Consider the following 10000-nt stretch of genomic DNA (forward strand, 5'->3'; position numbering starts at 1 on the left):
GCTTGCCGCTTGGCTCGGCTGCCCGCCCGCCCGCTAATCCCCCCAACGCCCCCACCCCAAAAACACCCCAGCCCTACCGCATGCCGCTCCCCCTCTCCCCGCTCTCGCTGACCGCTGCCACCCCCCCCCCACCCCTCCCCCCCGAAACAAACCCCCCAGCCCTACCGCATGCCGCTCCCCCCTCTCTCCCTAGCCTGCCCCCCCCGCCGTCGCTTGCTGCCGCCGCCGCCGCCGCCGCCGCCGCCGCCGGGACCCGCCTCGGTCTGGTGGCGCGCGCTCGGAGATCCCCGGCTACCCGTCCGTCCGTCCCTCCCTCCCGCCCCGCCCCGGGGGAGGGCCCGGGGCAGCGCGGGCAGGCGGGGAGCAAAAAAAGGCGCGGGCGCCAAAAAACGTCGGGGTCCCGGGGTGGCGGAGGGGGGCGGCGGCGGGGGCGGCGGCGGGTACACGGCGCCGGGTCCAGGGCGCCGGGTCCAGCCCGTCCCGGGGCGGGGACAGGTGGTGTCGTCCGTCCCCGCCCCCGTAACCTGCTCTGAAGCATCCGCTTCCCGCCGCGGTTCGCCCTCCACCCCCCCCGCCGCACACGCAGCTGCCGCTTCCCGCCGCCTCTGCCCCCCGCCCCGGGATCAACCACCCGCCGGGTCCAGCCGGTCCCGGTCCCGGGAACCTGCTCCCGGGGCCAGCCGGAGCCACGCCCCCTCCTCTGACGCTTCCAGCTGCCGCCTCCCCTCCCACCCCCCAAACTCACACTGGCCCTCGCCGGCCCGCCCACCCGCCTACCTGCTTGCCCGCCGCCGCTGGGTGGCGTGCCGGACACTCGCACACAGGTACACAGACAGGGACACAGGGACACAGGCACTCAGGCACACAGGGACACAGGGACACAAGGACACAGGGACACAGGCACTCAGGCACTCAGGCACTCAGGGACACAGGGACACAGGGACACAGGCACTCAGGCACTCAGGGACACAGGGACACAGGGACACAGGGACACAGGCACTCAGGCACACAGGGACACAGGTGGCGGGCCGGAGGCCTCTCTCCACTGTGTGGCAGGGGTCCAAGAGCCACCCCAGCCCAACCCAGAGGGTCTTTTGCACCTCTCTAGAGGCCACCCAGAGACCCCAGGCCGCAGCAGAAGCCTCCCCCGCATGCTCTGCAGGCTTCCGACCCACCCCAGGCCGCAGCAGAAGCCTCCCCCGCAAGCTCTGCAGGCTTCCGACCCACCCCTGGCCGCAGCAGAAGCCTCTCCCGCACGCTCTGCAGGCTTCCCACCCACCCCAGGCCGCAGCAGAAGCCTCTCCCGCACGCTCTGCAGGCTTCTCAGCCACCCCAGGCCGCACCAGAAGCCTCCCCCGCACGCTCTGCAGGCTTCTCAGCCACCCCAGGCCGCACCAGAAGCCTCTCCCGCACGCTCTTCAGGCTTCTCAGCCACCCCAGGCCGCACCAGAAGCCTCCCCCGCACGCTCTGCAGGCTTCTCAGCCACCCCAGGCCGCACCAGAAGCCTCTCCCGCACGCTCTGCAGGCTTCTCAGCCACCCCAGGCCGCACCAGAAGCCTCTCCCGCACGCTCTTCAGGCTTCTCAGCCACCCCAGGCCGCACCAGAAGCCTCCCCCCGCACGCTCTGCAGGCTTCCCACCCACCCCAGGCCGCAGCAGAAGCCTCTCCCGCACGCCCTGCAGGCTTCTCAGCCACCCCAGGCCGCAGCAGAAGCCTCTCCCGCACGCTCTGCAGGCTTCTCAGCCACCCCAGGCCGCAGCAGAAGCCTCTCCCCGCACGCTCTGCAGGCTTCTCAGCCACCCCAGGCCGCAGCAGAAGCCTCTCCCGCACGCTCTGCAGGCTTCTCAGCCACCCCAGGCCGCACCAGAAGCCTCTCCCGCACGCTCTGCAGGCTTCTCAGCCACCCCAGGCCGCAGCAGAAGCCTCTCCCGCACGCTCTGCAGGCTTCTCAGCCACCCCAGGCCGCAGCAGAAGCCTCCCCCGCACGCTCTGCAGGCTTCTCAGCCACCCCAGGCCCCAACAGAAGCCTCTCCCGCACGCTCTGCAGGCTTCCGACCCACCCCAGGCCGCACCAGAAGCCTCCCCCGCACGCTCTGTAGGCTTCTGACCCACCCCAGGCCCCAACAGAAGCCTCCCCCGCACGCTCTGCAGGCTTCTCAGCCACCCCAGGCCGCAGCAGAAGCCTCTCCCGCACGCTCTGCAGGCTTCTCAGCCACCCCAGGCCGCACCAGAAGCCTCTCCCGCACGCTCTGCAGGCTTCTCAGCCACCCCAGGCCGCACCAGAAGCCTCTCCCGCACGCTCTGCAGGCTTCCGACCCACCCCAGGCCGCACCAGAAGCCTCCCCCGCACGCTCTGCAGGCTTCTCCGCCACCCCAGGCCGCACCAGAGGATCTTTTGCACCTCTCTGGACGCCAGCCAGAGACTCCAGGCCGCACCAGAGGCCCCCCCCCCCAACCATTTACAGGCTGCAGTGCCAGCCTAGGCCCCGCTGGCAGCCTCCCTTGTCTGCTTTGGAAGGCCTCCCATCCACTCCAGACCTGCCTGGAGGCCTCCCTCGACTGCTCCCGGGGCCCTCGAAGCCACCCTAGGCCTTTCTGGAGGACCTGCTCGACCGCTCGGGCGGCTTCTGACGCACCCTCGGCCATCCGGCGCCCAGCAGCTCCCAGGGCCAGGCACCGGCCTCCCCCTCCGGCCGCCCCTGGGGCCGGGGGTGGCTCGGACTCGGCGCCCCCAACGTGTCGTCCCGTCCCCCCCCCGCCCCGCACCGCCGAACATTCGCTGCAGCCGAGGGCTTGCCGCTCGACGCCTACCCCACCCGCCCAGCCCCCCGCTGCGGCCCGGCGCTGCCCCGGCCGCTGCGCCCCGCCTCTCATCGCTCCCCCCACCCGGCAACCGGCCGCCGGGCACGGCAAGTCCCAGGGCAGGGAACAGGTGCTGCCGGGACCCCCGTGCTGGCTGCCGGCTTCCCGGGGCTGCCCCGGGCACGGACAGGTCGCCCCCCCCGCCCCGGCGAATGTTCACCGAACTGGCTGCCGGCTGCCTTCGAGCACCCCCCGCCCCCCGCCACTATCGTCCCCCCCGCCCCCCCTCCGCCTCCGCTGCCGCTTCTCCCCGCACCGCCTCCACTGCCTCCCCCCGCCGCCGGCGAACGAGTCGCCGGATCCGTAGGGTGCCGGGAGCCCGAACGGCGAGCGGCTCCGGCTGCTGCCGGGACCGCGGGGATTCGAGCCGCTCCGGCCGCGGCCGGGACCCCCGTGCCGGAAGCCGGCATCCCGGGACGGCCCCGGGACGGCCCCGGTCGCCGGCCGGGTGACGTTCAGCGAAGCGGCTGCCGCCAGTCTTTGGGCCTCCCCCGTGCCGGGGCCGCGGGGCTTCGAGCCGGTCCGGCCGCGGCCGGGATCCGGGGCCGGACGATGGCTTCCCGGGCCGGTCCCGGTCGCCTCCCGGGTGACGTTCACCGAAGCGGCTGACGGCTGTCTTCGAGCCCCCCCCCCCCCCCCGCCTCCGCGGCCGCTTCTGCCCGCACCCCCTCCACTGCCTCCCCCCGCCGCCGGCGAACGAGTCGCCGGATCCGTAGGGTGCCGGGAGCCCGAACGGCGAGCGGCTCCGGCTGCTGCCGGGACCGCGGGGATTCGAGCCGGTCCGGCCGCGGCCGGGACCCCGTGCCGGAAGCCGGCATCCCGGGACGGCCCCGGGACGGCCCCGGTCGCCGGCCGGGTGACGTTCAGCGAAGCGGCTGCCGCCAGTCTTTGGGCCTCCCCCGTGCCGGGGCCGCGGGGATTCGAGCCGGTCCGGCCGCGGCCGGGATCCCGGGCCGGACGATGGCTTCCCGGGCCGGTCCCGGTCGCCTCCCGGGTGACGTTCACCGAAGCGGCTGCCGGCTGTCTTCGAGCCCCCCCCCCCCCTCCGCCTCCGCTGCCGCTTCTCCCCGCACCCCCTCCACTGCCTCCCCCCGCCGCCGGCGAACGAGTCGCCGGATCTGTAGGGTGCCGGGAGCCCGAACGGCGAGCGGCTCCGGCTGCTGCCGGGACCGCGGGGATTCGAGCCGCTCCGGCCGCGGCCGGGACCCCGTGCCGGAAGCCGGCATCCCCGGACGGCCCCGGGACGGCCCCGGTCGCCGGCCGGGTGACGTTCACCGAAGCGGCTGCCGGCTGTCTTCGAGCCCCCCCCCCTCCGCCTCCGCTGCCGCTTCTGCCCGCACCCCCTCCACTGCCTCCCCCCCGCCGCCGGCGAACGAGTCGCCGGATCCGTAGGGTGCCGGGAGCCCGAACGGCGAGCGGCTCCGGCTGCTGCCGGGACCGCGGGGATTCGAGCCGCTCCGGCCGCGGCCGGGACCCCGTGCCGGATGCCGGCATCCCGGGACGGCCCCGGGACGGCCCCGGTCGCCGGCCGGGTGACGTTCACCGAAGCGGCTGCCGCCAGTCTTTGGGCCTCCCCCGTGCCGGGGCCGCGGGGCTTCGAGTCGGTCCGGCCGCGGCTGGGACCCCGTGCCTGTCGCAGGCTTCCCGGGACGGCCCCGGAACGGCCGCGGTCGCCGGCCGGGTGACGTTCACCGAGGCGACTGCCGGCTGTCTTCGAGCCCCCCCCCCCCCTGCCGGAGCCGCGGGGATACGAGCCGGTCCGGCCGCGGCCGGGACCCCGTGCCGGAAGCCGGCATCCCGGGACGGCCCCGGGACGGCCCCGATCGCCTCCTGGGTGACGTTCACCGAAGCGGCTGCCGGCTGTCTTCGAGCCCCCCCCCCCCTCCGCCTCCGCTGCCGCTTCTCCCCGCACCGCCTCCACTGCCTCCCCCCGCTGCCGGCGAACGAGTCGGCGGATCCATACCGTCCCGAGAGCCCGAGGCGGCGGCACCCAGTGCGGGTCCGGCCGAGGCCGGGACCCCGTGCCTGTCGCAGGCTTCCCGGGACGGCCCCGGAACGGCCGCGGTCGCCGGCCGGGTGACGTTCACCGAAGCGGCTGCCGCCAGTCTTTGGGCCTCCCCCGTGCCGGGGCCGCGGGGATTCGAGCCGGTCCGGCCGCGGCCGGGATCCGGGGCCGGACGATGGCTTCCCGGGCCGGTCCCGGTCGCCTCCCGGGTGACGTTCACCGAAGCGGCTGACGGCTGTCTCCGAGCACCCCCCCCCCCCTCCGCCTCCGCTGCCGCTTCTGCCCGCACCTCCTTCACTGCCTCCCCCCCCCCGCCCGCGAACGAGTCGCCGGATCCGTAGGGTGCCGGGAGCCCGAACGGCGAGCGGCTCCGGCTGCTGCCGGGACCGCGGGGATTCGAGCCGGTCCGGCCGCGGCCGGGACCCCGTGCCGGAAGCCGGCATCCCGGGACGGCCCCGGGACGGCCCCGGTCGCCGGCCGGGTGACGTTCACCGAAGCGGCTGCCGCCAGTCTTTGGGCCTCCCCCGTGCCGGGGCCGCGGGGATTCGAGCCGGTCCGGCCGCGGCCGGGATCCGGGGCCGGACGATGGCTTCCCGGGCCGGTCCCGGTCGCCTCCCGGGTGACGTTCACCGAAGCGGCTGCCGGCTGTCTCCGAGCACCCCCCCCCCCCTCCGCCTCCGCTGCCGCTTCTGCCCGCACCTCCTTCACTGCCTCCCCCCCCCGCCCGCGAACGAGTCGCCGGATCCGTAGGGTGCCGGGAGCCCGAACGGCGAGCGGCTCCGGCTGCTGCCGGGACCGCGGGGATTCGAGCCGCTCCGGCCGCGGCCGGGACCCCGTGCCGGAAGCCGGCATCCCGGGACGGCCCCGGGACGGCCCCGATCGCCTCCTGGGTGACGTTCACCGAAGCGGCTGCCGGCTGTCTTCGAGCCCCCCCCCGCCTCCGCCTCCGCTGCCGCTTCTGCCCGCACCCCCTCCACTGCCTCCCCCCGCCGCCGGCGAACGAGTCGCCGGATCCGTAGGGTGCCGGGAGCCCGAACGGCGAGCGGCTCCGGCTGCTGCCGGGACCCGCGGGGCTTCGAGCCGGTCCGGCCGCGGCCGGGACCCCGTGCCGGAAGCCGGCATCCCCGGACGGCCCCGGGACGGCCCCGATCGCCTCCTGGGTGACGTTCACCGAAGCGGCTGCCGGCTGTCTTCGAGCCCCCCCCCGCCTCCGCCTCCGCTGCCGCTTCTGCCCGCACCCCCCTCCACTGCCTCCCCCCGCCGCCGGCGAACGAGTCGCCGGATCCGTAGGGTGCCGGGAGCCCGAACGGCGAGCGGCTCCGGCTGCTGCCGGGACCGCGGGGCTTCGAGCCGGTCCGGCCGCGGCCGGGACCCCGTGCCGGAAGCCGGCATCCCCGGACGGCCCCGGGACGGCCCCGATCGCCTCCTGGGTGACGTTCACCGAAGCGGCTGCCGGCTGTCTTCGAGCCCCCCCCCCCTCCGCCTCCGCTGCCGCTTCTGCCCGCACCCCCTCCACTGCCTCCCCCCGCCGCCGGCGAACGAGTCGCCGGATCCGTAGGGTGCCGGGAGCCCGAACGGCGAGCGGCTCCGGCTGCTGCCGGGACCGCGGGGCTTCGAGCCGCTCCGGCCGCGGCCGGGACCCCGTGCCGGAAGCCGGCATCCCGGGACGGCCCCGGGACGGCCCCGGTCGCCGGCCGGGTGACGTTCACCGAAGCGGCTGCCGGCTGTCTTCGAGCCCCCCCCCCCCTCCGCCTCCGCTGCCGCTTCTGCCCGCACCCCCTCCACTGCCTCCCCCCGCCGCCGGCGAACGAGTCGGCGGATCCGTAGGGTGCCGGGAGCCCGAACGGCGAGCGGCTCCGGCTGCTGCCGGGACCGCGGGGATTCGAGCCGCTCCGGCCGCGGCCGGGACCCCGTGCCGGAAGCCGGCATCCCGGGACGGCCCCGGGACGGCCCCGGTCGCCGGCCGGGTGACGTTCAGCGAAGCGGCTGCCGCCAGTCTTTGGGCCTCCCCCGTGCCGGGGCCGCGGGGCTTCGAGTCGGTCCGGCCGCGGCTGGGACCCCGTGCCTGTCGCAGGCTTCCCGGGTCGGCCCCGGAACGGCCGCGGTCGCCGGCCGGGTGACGTTCACCGAGGCGACTGCCGGCTGTCTTCGAGCCCCCCCCCCCCCCTACCGGAGCCGCGGGGATACGAGCCGGTCCGGCCGCGGCCGGGACCCCGTGCCGGAAGCCGGCATCCCGGGACGGCCCCGAGACGGCCCCGATCGCCTCCTGGGTGACGTTCACCGAAGCGGCTGCCGGCTGTCTTCGAGCCCCCCCCCCCTCCGCCTCCGCTGCCGCTTCTCCCCGCACCCCCTCCACTGCCTCCCCCCGCCGCCCGCGAACGAGTCGCCGGATCTGTAGGGGGCCGGGAGCCCGAGGCGGCGAGCGGCTCCGGCTGCTGCCGGGACCGCGAGGCTTCGAGCCGGTCCCGGCCGCGGCCGGGATCTCGTGCCGAACGTCGTCTTCCCGGGACGGTCCCGGGAGGGCCCCAGTCTCCTCCCGGGTGACGTTCACCGAAGCGGCTGCCGGCTGTCTTCGAGCCCCCACCCCTGCCGTGGCCGCGGGGATTCGCCCCGGTCCGGCAGCTGACGGTTCCCTGTGCCGGACGCCGGCTTCCCGGGACAGCCCCGGGACACCCCCGGTCGCCTCCCGGGTGACGTTCACCGAAGCTGCTGCCGCCTGTCTTTGTCCCCCCCCCCCGTGCTCTCCCTCAGCCGGGAGGTAGACGTGCTCTCCCTCGGCGAGTAGACGTGCTCTCCCTCGGCGAGTAGACGTGCTCTCCCTCGGCGAGTAGACGTGCTCTCCCTGGGCGAGTAGACGTGCTCTCCCTGGGCGAGTAGACGTGCTCTCCCTGGGCGAGTAGACGTGCTCTCCCTGGGCGAGTAGACGTGCTCTCCCTGGGCGAGTAGACGTGCTCTCCCTGGGCGAGTAGACGTGCTCTCCCTGGGCGAGTAGACGTGCTCTCCCTGGGCGAGTAGACGTGCTCTCCCTGGGCGAGTAGACGTGCTCTCCCTGGGCGAGTAGACGTGCTCTCCCTGGGCGAGTAGACGTGCTCTCCCTCGGCGAGTAGACGTGCTCTCCCTGGGCGAGTAGACGTGCTCTCCCTCGGCGAGTAGACGTGCTCTCCCTGGGCGAGTAGACGTGCTCTCCCTCGGCGAGTAGACGTGCTCTCCCTCGGCGAGTAGACGTGCTCTCCCTGGGCGAGTAGACGTGCTCTCCCTCGGCGAGTAGACGTGCTCTCCCTCGGCGAGTAGACGTGCTCTCCCTCGGCGAGTAGACGTGCTCTCCGCGGAGCTCGCGCTTGTCGCCAAGGGGTCGCTGTTGCGCTCTGCCTCCGCCTACGTCATCGTACAAGCCGGCGTGATTTCTGCGACCTGCCGCTGGGCGGAGGTCGGCTGGTTGTGCGCTCGCGGAGCTGACGGCCCTCCAGTTCCGTATATGAGGGAACGAATGACGCCGAGCACTCCCAGGGCAGCGCTGCCGAGCGGCTGCTCCAAGCCACCCGCCAGGCGGCTGGGCAGGGGTCCGTCTGGCTTCTCGGTGGCTTTCCCCCGGGTCAGAGAGGGGACCCGCGGGGCCGAGCAAAGGCGCGGCGGTTTGGAGCGGCCGCTGGCGCACCCTCAGCGGTGTTGGATGGGTTTCGCTCGTCCGTGAGCCGGAGCCCAGCCCGGGCTCGGCAACGAAAGAGGGGAAAAGAAAAAAAGTTGACGAGTGGCTGGCGCCGGCCACTGCCGAAGTGTGGAACCCCCAAAGCGAAGTTTGCCCGGTGGGGCACGGGGGCAGAGAAAGCCGGGGAGACGTGGTGCCGGCGTCGGTCCCACCAAGAATGGAAAGCAAGCCCGTCCAGGCACGGCGAGAGAGAGCCCGGTAAGGGGCAGAGAGAGTTCCCAGCACTGGACCCTCTTCACGGGGGTTCCCCCCCATGGCCAAAGCCGCAGCCCGCGGGGGCACGGCATCTAAGGGAAAAGCCAGCGGCGGTGACTGGCCACTCGTATGCTATGGAGCCCGGCATGGGGGGAGGAGGGCAAGCCGGTGCCCCAGCACGGCTTCCTCCTGGCTCCAGAGGGGCGCCCCGTGATGGAGATGTAACTCGGTGCAGCTTGAGGGAAAATGCAAGCCCACGTTTCGGGGAGGCAGAGGTGCCCTGTGAGCCGGTGCGGCCCGGTGCAGCTTGCCCCCCCCCCCCATCTCTGGAGGGCGCCCCGTTTGCTCCTCCGGCGTGTTGCCCGCACGCCGAGCCCCGTGCCTGCTGGCTGCTCCCGAGGGCGGTGGCGGGTGCGCGTGGCTGTGTCTGTCCCAGAAGAGCGAGGCCGTGGGGCCTCCGCTGGCTTCCTTTCCTTCTGTCCTTGTTGATCGATGAGGCCTTTCGGGTCGCGTCGGAAAGGGCCCCCGGCCGGCAGGGCAAGGGCGGTCTTCCTTTCCACTTCGCTTCCCGTCGCGTGTGAGGTGTCGTCCTCGTTCCCCCAGCCCCGAGCGGCTCGAGCGGGGGGGAGCCGTGGCGTTAGCGGCCCGGCGCGTGCCTTGCCGCATCCTCCCCTTTCCACCTCCCCCCCGGCGCTGGGGCAGGGTTCGGGGACCGGTCTACCGCAACCGGCTTTGTGACTGCTGCGTGGCCCCGTGAGTTTTCAGGTGTCCTAAAACGCGTGAGGCGCCGGTGTCGTCCTCGGTTCCGGGTACCCGCGGGTGCCGGCCGCGAGCAGCTGCGTGTGGCGGGGGTTGGCCGAGCCGAGAGCGAGGCGGCGGCGTCGCAAAATTTAAAAGGGGCTAAAAGCGGCGCCGCGCGTGAGGCCTCACCTGCCCGGGTGGGGTCCCCGAGGGTTCCTCCCTAAATGAAACCTCTAGCCTGAGAGGGGCGGCTTTGTGGCCCGTCCCCCCGCCCGCTGCCGAGCGAGCCGCCCCGGCTCTAAGGTCCTGGCGTGCCGGGGGCGCGCCCCGTTTCCGCGGGTCGCTGTCTCCTCTAGCACGTCCCGGTGCTCCCGTGGCAAGGCGGGGAGAGAGACGAGGGCCTTCTCCCCGCCGGGCGTGTCGGTATCGCTCGCTTCCGCTGCTGCTGCCTGAATCGTGCCCGGGATCTGGCAGCCAGGGGCCGGCCTCG

This window comes from Melanerpes formicivorus, unplaced genomic scaffold (assembly GCF_026170545.1).
Source record: "Melanerpes formicivorus ecotype bairdi unplaced genomic scaffold, bMelFor1.0.p_v2 SCAF_3027, whole genome shotgun sequence".
Classification (NCBI taxonomy): Eukaryota; Metazoa; Chordata; class Aves; order Piciformes; family Picidae; genus Melanerpes; species Melanerpes formicivorus.